Below are 15,313 nucleotides of genomic sequence, written 5' to 3' on the forward strand. Positions count from 1 at the left end.
TTTTTATCTTTTATCAATGAACACTTTTCATGACTTGTTATTATTCCTTAAATAGATTGCAACTAATCAAAGTATCGGTCCAGCTGAAAATGTAGTCTATCTCCAGGAAAGGCTTACTTCTTTTTGTGCTTACATTTCTAATACCAATAAACCCTCCAGAAAAATCAGGGAAATATCCAGCTATCCCACCACCACTGACAACTCCACATGTCATTCAAACATGCATCCTCACCCATCCCATCATCACCCCCACACATTAGATGCGCTACATTAGATACTGCTGATTTTCTTCCCAATGTCTAATTTCACCCAGCCTCACATTGAGAAACTTTACAATTCTCAATGCTTCCTATGGGATTATTTTTATAGATCCTCAAAATTAATAAAAGCTCAAGGAAGGACATTTATTGATTTTCAAGGGTTCCTCCCCCCACCCCATCCTCAATTTGGTGACTCACCTTATGCTCAAAATTCCTGAACACTGACCCCCAAGAGCCACTGCAATTTACTTCCTCATACTGCCTCAGCAAAGATCTGGGACCTAATACTCAGATATGGCTAGTCAGCTGATAAGGGCAGAGACTCCACAAACATTCATAATTCTATTTACAAACTATAAAGAATGACACTTCACAGATAACGGCTTCCCTATATTATAGCTTCTGTATTCACAGGTTTAAGTTGCCAGTATTAATGGTATATAACAGAATTCTTCTCTAGAAGATGACCAACAGGGTACAAATAAATATTCTAGCCCATCATATCATAGGATCTCATTTAGCTCCAAGTTATTCATTAATTAGAGTTAAGAATTGAAAAGCAGGTCCAGATAATGTTTAATCATTTTGGAGGTTCCTCTAAAAATAAATGAAGAAGCAGAAAGCAACTCCAAACTCTGCAATGAGAATGATACAAGACAACACTGTGGTTACCTTACTTCCTCTTTACTTTTTAATTTGAACTAAGGGTGGTCATTTCCACATCTATATTTTTATATCACTTAAGGTGTAGAAGAAAATGCTGTCAACAATGGCATCACTCTTCTAGAACTCTCTAAATCTACTTGAATGGAATTCAAAGACAGATCAAACTCTATTGGCTGCACCAAAATTTACTGTGTTTACTTATCACGGGAGAAGAATCACACATATAAATCTTAAGATTTTCTTTGTGAGATTTTCTATTCATATTGACAGCAATACATAACAGTTTGTTCCCAAATCAAGACATCATAAACAAACATAACAATCATAACAAACCAATACCACTACTGAAGGTATATAAATATCACCATCAATATTAATCATAGTTTGCACTCTTCAGATCACACCTCTAGGCAATCTGCCTCGTTAATCTGAAAATAAATGTCTAAAACCTCTCACTTTCTGGGTTCAGTTTTCCAAAGGATGAAATAGAACCCATAAAGGTTAACTCATTTACATAGTCTAGAATACAAATCCCTTAACTCCAGGTTCCTGTCTGTCTCCAAGCTTATTGTCTGTTACTCACACTTCCACAAATGCATGTTGGGCTTAAAGGTGACCAGGTATTGTATCATACAAGGTAGCCTACTAGGAAACACATGACCTCCAAAGTCAAGCTGACCTGGGCTAAATTCCATGTTTCCTGCATACCTCAGATGTCTCTGAGTCTTGGATTCAGGTTTCCATCCTATGAAAAAGAAGATACTATACACTCCTTCACACCATTGTTCTAAAGATTAAACAAGATGCTTTGTGAAGCACCCAACACAATGCTTGGCATATGCTGGACACTCAGTAAATTTTAGCTCACCCTCTTTACCCCATTCTAGACAGACCAGACTGGCCCTGAAGACCTAACACAATCTCTGAAATTATCTCTGAGTCACTCAAAACACATTTCTTGCATAAAGGAATTCTGACTGGCTCAGAGTCATTTGCTGAGTCAACACAGAACACTTTCAAAGTAATCCTGATCTTTTTTGGCTGATTTAAAACATTTTCATTTTAAATCGACCTGACGATCGCAAAAGCAGTTATGACCAGCCTAAAAACAGGTTCAAATCTGTATAAAACACTGCAGTTCATGCTACTAAACCCATACTTGTTAAAAAAAAAAAAAAAAAAAAACAGGGGCGCCTGGGAGGCTCAGTGGGTTAAGCCGCTGCCTTCGGCTCAGGTCATGATCTCAGGGTCCTGGGATCGAGTCCCGCATCGGGCTCTCTGCTCAGCAGGGAGCCTGCTTCCTTCTCTCTCTCTCTGCCTGCCTCTCAGTGTACTTGTAATTTCTCTCTGTCAAATAAATAAATAAAATCTTTAAAAACAAAACAAAACTGAATGGTTCATTTTTTTTTAAGTTTTTATTTATTTATTTACTTGAGAGAGAGAAAGCAAATACAAGTGGAAGGCAGAGGGAGAGGGAGAAGCAGGCTCTCTGCTGAGCAAGGAGCCAGATATGGGGCTCGAACCCAGGACCCTGGGATCACAACTTGAGCTGAAGGCAGATGCTTAACCAACTGAGCCACCCAGGTGCCCCCTGAATGGTTCATTTTAGTTCAGAATGAAAGAGTTGAGTTCAAAGAGGTTACACCTACAAAACTACTTTAGCCACTTTGACTAAAACTAAATATATCTAATGAAAATTACTTGGGTCGGGGTGCCTGGGTGGCTCAGTGGGCTAAAGCCTCTGCCTTCAGCTCAGGTCATGGGCTCAGGGTCCTGGGATCAAGCCCTGCATCTGGCTCTCTGCTCAGCGGGGAGCCTGCTTCCTCCTTTCTCTCTCTCTCTCTCTCTCTCTGCCTGCCTCTCTGCCTACTTGTGATCTCTGTCTGTCAAATAAGTAAACCTTTTTAAAAAATTATTTTTGTTTTAGGGTGCCTGGGTGGCTCTGTGGGTTAAGACTCTGCCTTCTGCTCAGGTCATGATCTCAGGGTCCTGGGATCAAACCCTGCATCTGGCTCTCTGCTCAGCAGGGAGCCTGCTTCCCCTCTCTCTCCCTGCCTCTCTGCTTACTTGTGATCTCTGTCACAAGGTCACATACGCAAATAAAATCTTTTTTTAAAAAATTATTTCTCTTTCTTATTCTTGTTATTCAATTCTTGAGTGGTATTTCAGGGGCCTAGTTTCCACAAAGAAAATACTTCAATCCCCAAATGTGGAAATAACGTAAATGATGTTTATGTTGGCATTTTAGAGTGGAAAATTAAACACTGAAAACACACAGTGCAGAATTTGACATCTGGGACACTCAAACAACATTTTGTGCGTACTATTTGCAGTGAGCATTCCAGCCTATTGATGCTTAAGAAGCCAGTTCATGAAGGTTTTTCCCAATTGCATTACTTTTGTTAAAAATGGGTCAGAAGCCAAGGTCAGATGCCCACACACCAAGTACTTCACAATCTTTACCACAGCCCTACAGTAAGGTGCTACATACCAGATACTGCTTCTGCTTCCTCTCTCAGTAGGATCTCAGTGCCATTCTGTCATGAATGCCCCAATGAGAAGATAAGTAAGTGGGTCTTGGGCAGTCTATTCACATGCTAACATGGGCTCAATTCCAGCACATTGTTGAGAGAAAAAAGTAGAGGTCAAGAACATGGACTCTAGAACCAAATCATCTGGATGTGAATCTAGTCATTTCACTTTTTTTTTTTTTTAAGATTTTATTTATTTATTTGACAGAGAGATCACAAGTAGGCAGAGAGGCAGGCAGAGAGAGAGGGGGAAGCAGGCTCCCGGCTGAGCAGAGAGCCCCATGCGGGGCTCAATCCCAGGACCCTGGGATCATGACCTGAGCTAAAGGCAGAGGCTTTAACCCACTGAACCACCCAGGCGCCCCCCAGTTATTTCACTTTAGAAAATTCGATCCCTTGGTGTGCCTGGGTAGCTCAGTCCATTAAGTGACTAACTCTTGATTTCAGCTCAGGTCCTGATCCCAGGGTTCTGAGAGGGCCCCAGCCTGGAACTCTGCACTCAACTCAGAGTCTGCCTGTCCCTCTCCCTCTGCTCCTCCCTCTTCACACTCTGTCTTCCAAACAAATAGATAAATAAAAGTTTTGTAAAATAAATAAAAGAAAAACAATTTTTTTAGGAATTTCCAAGGGGAAATTATTTATTTTATTTTATTTATTTATTTGACAGAGGGAGATCACAAGTAGGCAGAGAGGCAGGCAGAGAGAGAGAGGAAGAAGCAGGCTCCCTGCTGAGCAGAGAGCCTGATGTGGGGCTCAATCCCAGGACCCTGAGATCATGACCTGAGCCACCCAGGCACCCCAGAAATTATTTTCAATCTTAGTCTTAAAGACTTAGTCAATTAGCCAGATGAAGGAGCTGCATAAAGAGGAGCACTCTTATAAGAAGGGAAGATTTTATGTGGGGGCCCAGACACAATACAGCAAATACATGAAACCACAAGTATTATAATGAAGACCACTAATTAGACTGTGCACAGAAATATACTCTATTTTTAGATAGAGAGGTATTAATATCATACATCATTTCCTAATTTTATATTACAATTTCCTGTAATACAGCTGTAATATAATGGTCATATGTTGTGTTAAGAAAAATAATTTTTAAAGAAAATGTAATCCCTCTTGCCTCAGGTTCCCCATTTTAAAAATGGGAATGGGGGCACCCAGGTGGCTCAGTGGGTTAAGCCTCTGCCTTCAGCTCAGGTCATGATCCAGGGTCCTGGGATTGAGTCTGGCATCCTGGCTCTCTGCTCAGTGGGGAGCCTGCTTCCTCCTCCCTCTCTCTCTCTCTCTCTCTCTCTCTCTCTGCCTACCTCTCCCCCTACTTGAGATCTGTCAAAAAAATAAATAAAATCTTTAAAAATAAATAAATAAAAATTAAAATGGCAATGATTTTTTAATTAATTTTTATTTTATTAATTCTAGCATGCATATGCTTTCTTATTTTAACTTCTTTATAATTGGGGTGCATCTTACATTTCACAGTCTTATAACTCATGACATTTTTAAACTGTTACTCAATGAGATAGCACTGGAGATAGTTATGTGAAAAATCTGTCATTAGCATCCTATAGTAAGATCACAAAGCCACCATCAACACATTTTAGAACTGATGAAGTGGTAAACCTATTTCAGAGGCTGTTGTAAGGACTGAGTTAATGTGAACATGAAGAGTTTAGAACAGTGTTTGGCACACGGTAAATTCTGTATAACTATTAACTGCCATTAGCACCATCATCTTGCAATCTAGCCTCCTACAGTCAATATGCAGGCTTACTTTCTTTCCTAGAACTGTAAGAAGGAACTACGCCCCTAAACTAAAAATTAATGAAGGTAAAAATAACAATCTATGAAGAGCACTTGAACCAAAGTTTATTTCTTTATATTCTGTATCTCCTTCAGGAAGTGGCATCTGAGATACCTCAAGGAAATGTCTTCTAAAAAGTCAATTATGACCCTAATTTGGGACCTGCACTTTCTTACTCAGTTCACTTCAATCTCTCCTCCCTACACAAATATTTTTTCAAAGTGCTCTCCACCCTCACTCTCACCAGATTAACAATAGAAAGCAAGGAACACCCACTTCCTCAACATAGACTAAGTGGTAATAATTGCCTGCTGAGAGAAAGTCAATGATCTTCTTCCTTATTTAAAAAAATAAAACATATCTTAATCGGTCTCCAGGGAATAAGATAGAAGAGAGTGGTTTTAGTTAAGAGCAAAGAATTAGATTTCTCTCCCTCCCTCCATCATCCCCCCCACCCCCCCAACACACCACCTAGCCCAAATACTCCGTAAAGCTTCCTATGAAAGTCAATCATAGACTCAACCTTAGGATCCCCTAGCATGAGGCAGAATCATTCTGAAACTGCCTCAGATAAGGGAAAGTTTTCCCTCTATCACCCATACTTAATAGAGGGCCAAGAAAAGAGGGATAGATAATACCCTCTATTATAACCACCATGTGCCACAAACAGTACTAGGCACGCATGATATTATTTTACCAGCATATTAGTTTTTTTTTTTTTAAGATTTTATTTATTTTATTTAACAGAGATCACAAGTAGGCAGAGAGGCAGGCAGAAAGAGAGGGAGGAGGAAGCAGGCTCCCCGCCGAGTAGAGAGTCCAAGGCGGGCTCGATGCCAGCACCCTGGGACCACAACCTGAGCAGAAGGCAGAGGCCCTAACCCACCGAGCCACCCAGGCGCCCCCCAGCATATTATTCTTAAAGAAGACTCAATGGTCTGTACAAACCTTGTACTACATAAAAAGTAGTACTACATTAAAAGTAGTACTTTTTATGTACTACATAAAAAGATGTTTTCTTGTGGGGGCGCCTGGGTGGCTCAGTGGATTAAGCCTCTGCCTTTGGCTCAGGTCATGATCTCAGGGTTCTGGGATCGGCTCAGTGGATTAAGCCTCTGCCTTTGGCTCAGGTCATGATCTCAGGGTTCTGGGATCGAGCCCCGCATCAGGCTCTCTGCTCAGCAGGAAGCCTGTTTCCCCCTCTCTGCCTACTTGTGATCTCTCTCTCTCTCTCTCTGTCAAATAAATAAATAAATAAAAATTTTTTTTTAAAAAAAAAAGATGTTTTCTTAATATGATGGGAAGTAGGCCTGGGTTCAAATTCTGACTCTGTGCATGACCTGGTCTGAGTTCTTTACACTAAGCCTCCATTCTTTCAACTATAAAATGGAGATAACAATGATTATTAAGTGACATTAGCCCTGGAAAGCTTTTAGTGCATTGCTTGGTGTATGTTAAATGTTCAATAATTGAAACTTGTCTTTAGATATACTATTACTAGTAACCTCATCAAGTTCTCAGCAAGGCATGTCATTTTGTGATCTACTCTTAATTTAATCCAGTACCTCAACCTCTAGAAAATTCATAGGAAAAATTCAATTTAGGTGCAATCACTTATGAGGTCTCTATCTGATACAAAAACTATCTTAGTATTCCAATCTAACACTGAGTTTTATCTGTGTAAGTTTTGGCAGTTTCAGAGCTGGAATAAGTTGAATGCTTTAATTACCAGAAGAGGAAACTGAATGAAGCCCAGAGAAGACAAGTGAATATTATAAAAGCAATCAGCAGGTTAGATGTGGAGCTAGGCTAGATCCCTAGGCTTCTAAATTATAGTCCTGTATCCTTTTCTAACAGATCATGATTTTTATTCTCTCTGTATCCTTTCCTTCAAAGCCAGGAACCTCAGGTATAGTTGCTTTGATTCAAGAATCAAAGTTTTCTGTGGTACCAGCCAGATACAGAGATGAATTACTTTATAAGTAAGGCTTACACTCAGGAAGTGGAGATGAAGGGCCTGTACTTCTGCCTCTCAGTCACAAAGCTCTTCTTCTGATGTGCTCCCCTCGGGAGACAGATCTTAAACTGAGGGCACATTTGCCTCTTGTTGGTCATAGCAAATGTAAGACATTATGTATGTTGATCCTTGTGCCATCACCTGTAAATCCTCTTTATGTAAGTCTTTCTTGTGGCTTCAAAATGGAGAAAGAGCAGGAAAATCATGAAGTTTTTCATTTCCCTACAGATATTTTTGATATTGAACTTGGTGCTTTCTTCTCAAATCAAGATTATCTCCTGTGGTTCCACCTGAAGCTTTCTATAAGGATACGTCTTTGGGCTCATTCAATCACTCTTTCATTCATCAAGTATTATTTTAGTGCCTATTCTGTGCTTGGTGCCAGAGCACAATGGGAAGCCAATACTCAACATGGAAACCTTACATCCCCATCTATGTTCTCCTAATGACTATAACCACTTCTTGGGGTTTTCAAGAAAAGCCAATCCTCAAGAACATTTTAATCCTCCCTTGTAAACATAACACAACAGGACATCAAAATTCACATCCCCCTATTGCTTTTTCCCTGCCGATAAGTGCTCAAGTCATACGTCTTGCATGCATATAAAGATACAAAAGGAATAAAAATGTAAAGCTCAACAGAGAAGAAACAGAGAGCTTTAATAGAGAAGCATGATGTATATTGTAAATCATTTTTGCCGGACAGTATTTTGAATTTCTTAGAAAGGCTAATGAAATATTACAGTGTTCCTAGAGAGCTTATGGACTTCACTTGCCTTGCCCAACGTGATTTTCTATGTAGAAATAGGAAAATGTGAATGTAACTATTACTTTTCAGATAAAACACAAAACATCAGCATTTTTGAGAACTATATTGCCTCATGTTCTGTCATACATATTAATGTCCTCTTATTCAAGGATTCATTTCAAGAAAGATGTTCACATACCAATGACTGGCACAGAATAAAGTCTATCAGTGTTTTTTAAATTTAATGTTAAAAAGCAGTAGGCTTTTCTTGTTTTGTTTATGGTCACCATTGCTGACCCCCATTCCTGGCATTCTGAAGGACATATATGATAGCGACAGCAGAAAAGGGGAAGAGAAATCATACACAGTGGGGCAGTACAGGAAAGGCATTTTACAATGTACCAAGACAGGAGCAGGGACTTGTGTTTATCAAATAAGCCCTAGCTACAACTGTCTTAGATCATTGCAATTCCTATACCGTAAAGTCAAACACATCTACTTTCACTACAAAAACAACATGTGTTCTGCCCAATAGTGGGGCTCCCCATTTCCATAAGAGGTGACTGCCTCTGCCCTCTGTGCATGTGAGCTGCTTCTTCTCAATTTCTGGTCTAGGTAAGAGTTTCGAACCTATCCTTGAGTGGAATAGCTGAAATTATAAACAAAGAACTTGTCTTGTTTGTGCAAAGATCCTGGGTAGAGAGAAGTACATAGAAATCTAACAGCTTTTGAAAAATAGAAGGAAATTGAAATCTAGGTCTTTCTTGTCTCCTTATTCAAGGATGAGTTTGACTTTATCTAAATTGAGATTACATAGCTGCATTAAATATTCACCCATAAGCTATGATTCATAGATGTATTCCTATCAGTATACTGTTTGTAGAAATATCATGGATCTGGCCTAGAAGTGAGGAGAGATGTTCTTGGCTAAAAACTGACAGGATCTAAATTTGCATATCATTTGGCTTAGTAATTATAAATGTGCCTGCTACATAGGAATATTTCATTCTCCCCATTTATTTTTTTACTTTTATTAGCATATAATGTATTATTTGTCCCAGGGCTACAGGTCATTGCTGACCCCCATTCCTGGCATTCTGAAGGACATATATGATAGCGACAGCAGAAAAGGGGAAGAGAAATCATACACAGTGGGGCAGTACAGGAAAGGCATTTTACAATGTACCAAGATAGGAGCAGGGACTTGTGTTTATCAAATAAGCCTTAGCGACAACTGTCTTAGATCATTGCAATTCCTATACCGTAAAGTCAAAGTCAATTCACAGGTCTGTGAATTGGCTTATACATTTTAAAGCATTCACCGTAGCACATACCCTCCCCAACGTCCATAACCCAACCACCCTCTCCCTACTCCCCCCATCATTTACCCCCATTTAAACAAAGTAAAAAGACTATCTTGTAGCAGATGATGGTATTCCAACACAGCAAGTTATTCAGAGAAAAAATAAAAAGACCTGTAAATACCATTAAATATACATTTCCAAATACTAGCAGGACATCCAAACATATCTTTACTTGTAAAAGCTTCCTCCAGACATTTGCAAATCCTTTATGAGTATTAAAGAAAAAGATGAGAGTAAAGAAAAATTAAACAGTCTCAATCCAGGACTTGACCCATTATTTCGACAATGTTACCATTAACCTCAGTAGGTGAGCAACATCACCCAGTAAATAAATAATACAAGCAACTACGCATTAGGGAAGAAGGGGACACAAATTATTCTTGTAAATAGAAAAGTGTTCTTCTCCAAGACCATTGTGGAATGACTCAAATGATATACCAGTTGTTTTGTTGTTGTTTTTTAATTTATGGAGACCATTGATTGATTCATTTACTTCAAAGATGTTATTTGTTGCCCAAGCCTGTTTTAGGATCAGAATATGAGTGTTTATAACAATTTGTGGAAAGTAAACACTGGTTGTTAAATGACGCAGTGTGTGATAAGTACCTCTTGTTTTATAGATACAAGGTAATAGGGAAAGGGCACAGTATAGAATATGTCATTTATAAAATATGGGCTATACTGTGACAATAGGAGTGGCTGTTTGGTTTGCTGAGTAAGATGTCAAACAATGTGAAAGCAGCCCCATAATGGGCACAACCATATGTGACTGCAGTGTTCAACCCATGGCTCAATATGCTTCTTAATGACACCATGATCCTGGAAAATCTCCAAGAATTTGATACAAGTGTGAAATTCTGTAAAGTCTACTCCCATGCAGTGGTTGCTTTTTATACATACACAGAAGATGGTTTTAACAGACATTGAAGTCAAGGTCTTCTGTGTTCAAACAACAGGATACCACCACCTACCTGGGTAGAGTGAGAAGCAAAATGCCCAAAGGATAGCGATATGTGACAGCTCTTCTTACAATTACAAAAGATTAAAGCTTGAACACTGATCTTGTGGTTTTAAGCCTGGTGCTTTCCCCCAATACCTTAAGAATGACACTGACTCATCACAAAACTCTCAAAGAATGTAGTGAAAATATTTTCCGAAAGTGGAAATGGAGGAGTGACGTAAGCTACATGGAAGATGGGATAGCTGTGAGCCCAACAGGTTGACAGAGGGAATTCTGCTCTTAACAACCCAAATGGTGGCATTTGGCTATGTCAGGGTGCCACCAAAGTCTGGGGCCTGGGACTAAAAGGCAGAAATACTAAAAGTGACAGTGCTGCTACCCCAGCCAGGGCTGTAAGGATGACAAATCAAGCGGCACACAAAGGACTTGATATTGGAATGTGCATTTCCAAGATCGCAAAACACACACATTTTCATTTTTCACTTAGAAATAGAGTTAGGAGTTCTGCCAAGCCTTATCCTCCCTGAGCATGGAACATGTATGGTGAGACCTTAGACCAGCACAGACTGGCTCTCTCTTGCATCTCATCTGCTTTAAGTTTTGTGTATGTGTGCTGCCACACAGGAAAGGTGTTAATTTGTCAGGAGAAACACATCAAATCAAGAAGCAAACCACTGCACTTATGAAGTAGTGATGATGCTTCTTTCATTCCAAGAAAAATTTTAAGAGGGTAAAAGAACCTACAAATTACAAGCAAGATCTACTGAGGATCACTGTCCAAATAATAAAGACAATTAGATAGTGATCCCAGAGTGGAAAATAACTAGGGAAGAAAGGAGCTCCCTTATCACTCCCTTTTTAAAAAATGAGAATGTAAGCACTCTGTATTTATTCATCCTTATAGAGAAAGTGTGTCCAGAATATATATCCCCTCCCTGTCTTTCCAGACCCAACCGTTGGCACACTAGGATATTGTTTTCCCTGTGTTTTGTAAGTATGATTTTTTTTTACACTATATTGTAATATTTCACCGATTTCTTCAGCAAAGGACAGGAACCATACTTTAACTTTTCTGCAATGAGAGAGGCTCGTACCCTCACAATTACAGGGTGGGGCCTTGAGAGCTCCCATCCCACATGCCCTACCCCAAAGGCTAAACTGAGCTGTTGGTTTGGTACACAGATGCCTACAATGGCGACTACAATGCACCAGGTATGGTTCCACTTTTCCCTTGTCCTGCCTGCCCCACCCCCTCACCTTGGGTTGGTCACATCACAGCACAGCTATTCTCAGCTCCCATGAAGATGCTCCCCATGTACATGGCGGCTTACTAACACACACGGTTCCAACACTTCACAGCAGGCTTTCTTTTCCACAGTCTAACATCCACCCTACAATTTCCCCATGTTGGGTTCTAACAGCCTTGTTTCTAATAATTACCCTTCTGCCATGATCTCTCTACTCTCTTTTTCCCCTTTCTGGCTTTCTTGTGTCTTGTCTCCAGGTACTTTTCCCAAATTCCAGTTTATGAGTGCAGCAACTGACCTCACATCGATAATGGCCGGGCAATGAATGCACATTTTTTGGTAACACGGTGAGCTGCCATGTTAACTTCAAGGTATTAGACCCTCCTTAGTAAACTCAAGAGCTGCTGTGTCCTCAAGAACTTCTACTTTTCCAGTAAGGAAAGGAGCTTTCTTCTATCTATTCCTGGAAATACAGCCATTTCAGAAATACAAATGCTTCTCAATACGGTGTTAGTTTTGGTTTTCCCATAAAATTAATGAATAGGCAGCATACTGGTACAAGCTGGTCTTGAGTTTAAAACATCTGTAGAGGCCCCTGGGTGGCTCAGTCAATTAAGTCTGACTCTTAATCTCACCTTAGGTTTTGACCTCAGCCTCATGAGTTCCAGAAAAAAAAAAAAAAAAAAAGGCAAAAACACCAGTAAATATTTCTACCATACAACCTTTGAGAGAGAGAAAGAATGCATGAGCAGGGTAGAGAGCAGAGGGAGAGGGACAAGCAGGCTCGCTGCTGAGCTCAATCCCAGGACCCTGAGATCATGACCTGAGGCAAAATCAAGAGTGGGCCGTTTAACCAACTGAGCAACCCAGGCACCTCACAACGTAGTCCTTTCAAAAACACTGAAATACTTCTGCTCTGTGAGGGAGACCATCAACAAAATGAAACAGCAACCTACTAAATGGAGAAATTATTTGCAAGTCATATATACCTGATAAGAGGTTGATATCCAAAACACATGAATAAGTCATACAACTCAACATTGGAGAAAAACAAATAACCTGATTTTAAAATGGGCAGAGGACCTGAATAGACATTTTTCCAAAGAAGACTTACAGAGAGTCAACAGATACATGAAAAGACGCCCAACATCACTTATCATCAAGAAAAGGATAATCAGAACCACAATGAGGTATCATCTCATACCTGCTGAATGGCTATTATCAAAAAGACAAAAGATAACTTTATGAAGATGTGGAGAAAAGCCAGCCTTCCTAGACTATTGGGTAGGAATGTAAATTGGTACAACCACTGTGTAAAACAATACCGAGTTTCCTCAAAAAATTAAAAAATAGAACCACCATATAACCCAGTAATTCCACTTCTGGCATTTGTCAAAGAAAATGAAAAAACTAACTCAAAAAAATATGTGTACCCCATGTGAATTTTGCAGCATTATTTACAACAGTTAAGATAAGGAAAAAACTGGGGGCGCCTGGGTGGCTCAGTGGGTTAAAGACTCTGCCTTCGGCTCAGGTCATGATCCCAGGGTCCTGGGATTGAGCCCCGAATCTGGGCTCTCTGCTGAGGAGGGAACCAGCTTCCTCTCTCTCTCTGCCTACTTGTGATCTCTCTCTCTGTCAAATAAATAAATAAAATCTTTAAAAAAAAAAAAAAAAGATAAGGAAACAACCTAAATATCCACCAAGAGGTGAATGATAAAGAAAATGGGATAGAGGGCGCCTGGGTGGCTCAGTGGGTTAAGCCGCTGCCTTCGGCTCAGGTCATGATCTCAGAGTCCTGGGATCGAGTCCCGCATCGGGCTCTCTGCTCAGCAGGGAGCCTGCTTCCTCCTCTCTCTCTGCCTACTTGTAATCTCTCTCTCTGTCAAATAAATAAATAAAATCTTTAAAAAAAAAAAAAAAAAAAAAAAAGAAAATGGGATAGATACATACATACACACACACACACACACACACCCATAAAAAAGGAAATCCTGAGTGTCTGAATGGCTCAGTGGGTTAAGCCTCTGCCTTCAGCTCAGGTCATGATCTCAGTCCTGGAATGGAGCCCAGCTTCAGGGTCTCTGCTCAGCGGGGAGCCTGCTTCCCCCACTCTCTCTGCCTGCCTGTCTTCTACTTGTGATCTGTCTGTCAAATAAATAAATAAAATCTTTGAAAAAAAAAAAAAAAAGGAAATCTTGCCATTTGTGACAACATGAATGGACCTTGAGGATATTATGCTAAGTGAAATAAGTCAGACAGGGAAAAACAAACACCATATGATTTCACTTATATGTGGAATTAAAAAAAAAAAAAAAAAGCTCATGGATACAGATTGATGATTGCCAAAAGCAGAGAAGAGGGGGTGGGTAAAATGGGTGAAGGGAGTCGAAAGGTATAAACTTCTAGTTATGAAATAAATAAGCTATAGAGATGTAATATACATGTAGCATGGTGACTACCGCTAGTAACGCTGTACTGCATATTTGAAACTTGCTAAGAGAGTAAATCTTAAAGATTCTCATCACACAAAAAGTCCTGTATGTGTGGTGACAGATGTTAACAAGACTTACTGTAGTGGTCATTTTGCAATATATGCAAATATTGAATCACCTTGTAGACCTGAAACTGATACATTGTATTCATATTACATTGTATTATACCTTGATTTAAATAAAATATAAGATTTTTTTAAAGTTTGTATTTATTTATTTAGTTGTCAGAGAGCATGCACGCACAAACTTGGGGAGCAGCAGGCAGAGGGAGAAACAGGCTCCCCATTGAGCAAGGAGCCCAAGGGGGGACTCAATCCCAGAGCCCTGGGATCATGACCTGAGCCTAAGGCAAATGTTTAACTGACAGAGCCACCCAGGCATCCCAGAAATATAAGAATTTTAAAAAAAAAATTGAAATAGGCTCAGAATATCAAACTATTTCCTGATGCTTTAGTACCACTAAAACAATGACACTAGGATTCTTAGCCTGACCTATTAGGTGTCAGTAAGGTACAGACAGCTGGCTGTAGGTCTTTTTGGTCCCACACAGGTCTGCTCTCTCAGCAATGTATTTATAACCTGTTGAATGGCTCCCTAAATGGTATCGTATTCTTTAATAGCTGAATCAAAAGGAAAGAAAAGAAACTCACCTAATGGATAAAGTCTAATGAGATGTACTTCTTACTGATTCTCAGGAAGTCTTTCCTTGTTACTCCTGTTCAGTATGCAGTCTTGGAATGGACTGTTTGCACTTGTGTCAGCAGCTGTTTATAGAATAGGGTGTGCCTTGGATTTACTTATGCAAAAGGACTAAGAACTACAACCATCCAGTTGATTTCTAAATCAACCTGTCTGATCACAGTTGGCTGTTGAGCTATTGCTGTTGGTTTCTAATTTTACTGCATTTTGGTCAGTAAATGTGATCTGCTAATTAACAAGTAACAGATTTGTTAAGTTTCATAAATGTTCCATTATTTTTTTAAAAGATTCGTATACCCTGTTATACAAAGGATTATATACATGCTAGGTCTAGCTAGTTAATTGTGTTTTTCAATCTGATACAATTTTATGTTTTGTTCTTTTATCTGTTCTTTTCTGAGAAAAGTGTATTAAGAAATGGGATCGTATTTATTTTTAAAAGGTAATGTCTAAAAAAGATAAACATGAAGCATCATAAACGAACAAGGCATTGCAGTCCCTACTCAGAGAGGAATTAA

At 39.5% G+C, this 15,313-nt stretch overlaps 1 protein-coding gene across 3 annotated transcripts in view; it reads right to left on the reverse strand.

Annotated features, from left to right (window-relative positions):
* RAB27A (RAB27A, member RAS oncogene family) overlaps nucleotides 1-15,313 on the reverse strand; it is an 80,377-nt gene that overhangs the window by 30,245 nt on the left and 34,819 nt on the right. The window contains exon 1 of one of the 3 annotated variants that reach the window (XM_059180559.1): nucleotides 14,747-14,874. The exons of the other annotated variants lie outside the window; for them this stretch is intronic. The gene's annotated coding sequence lies outside the window, so the exon portion shown is untranslated. Of the gene's footprint in view, nucleotides 1-14,746; nucleotides 14,875-15,313 lie in introns of those variants that run through there. 3 annotated transcript variants of the gene reach the window in all.

Source organism: Mustela lutreola, chromosome 7 (assembly GCF_030435805.1).
Source record: "Mustela lutreola isolate mMusLut2 chromosome 7, mMusLut2.pri, whole genome shotgun sequence".
Lineage (NCBI taxonomy): Eukaryota > Metazoa > Chordata > Mammalia > Carnivora > Mustelidae > Mustela > Mustela lutreola.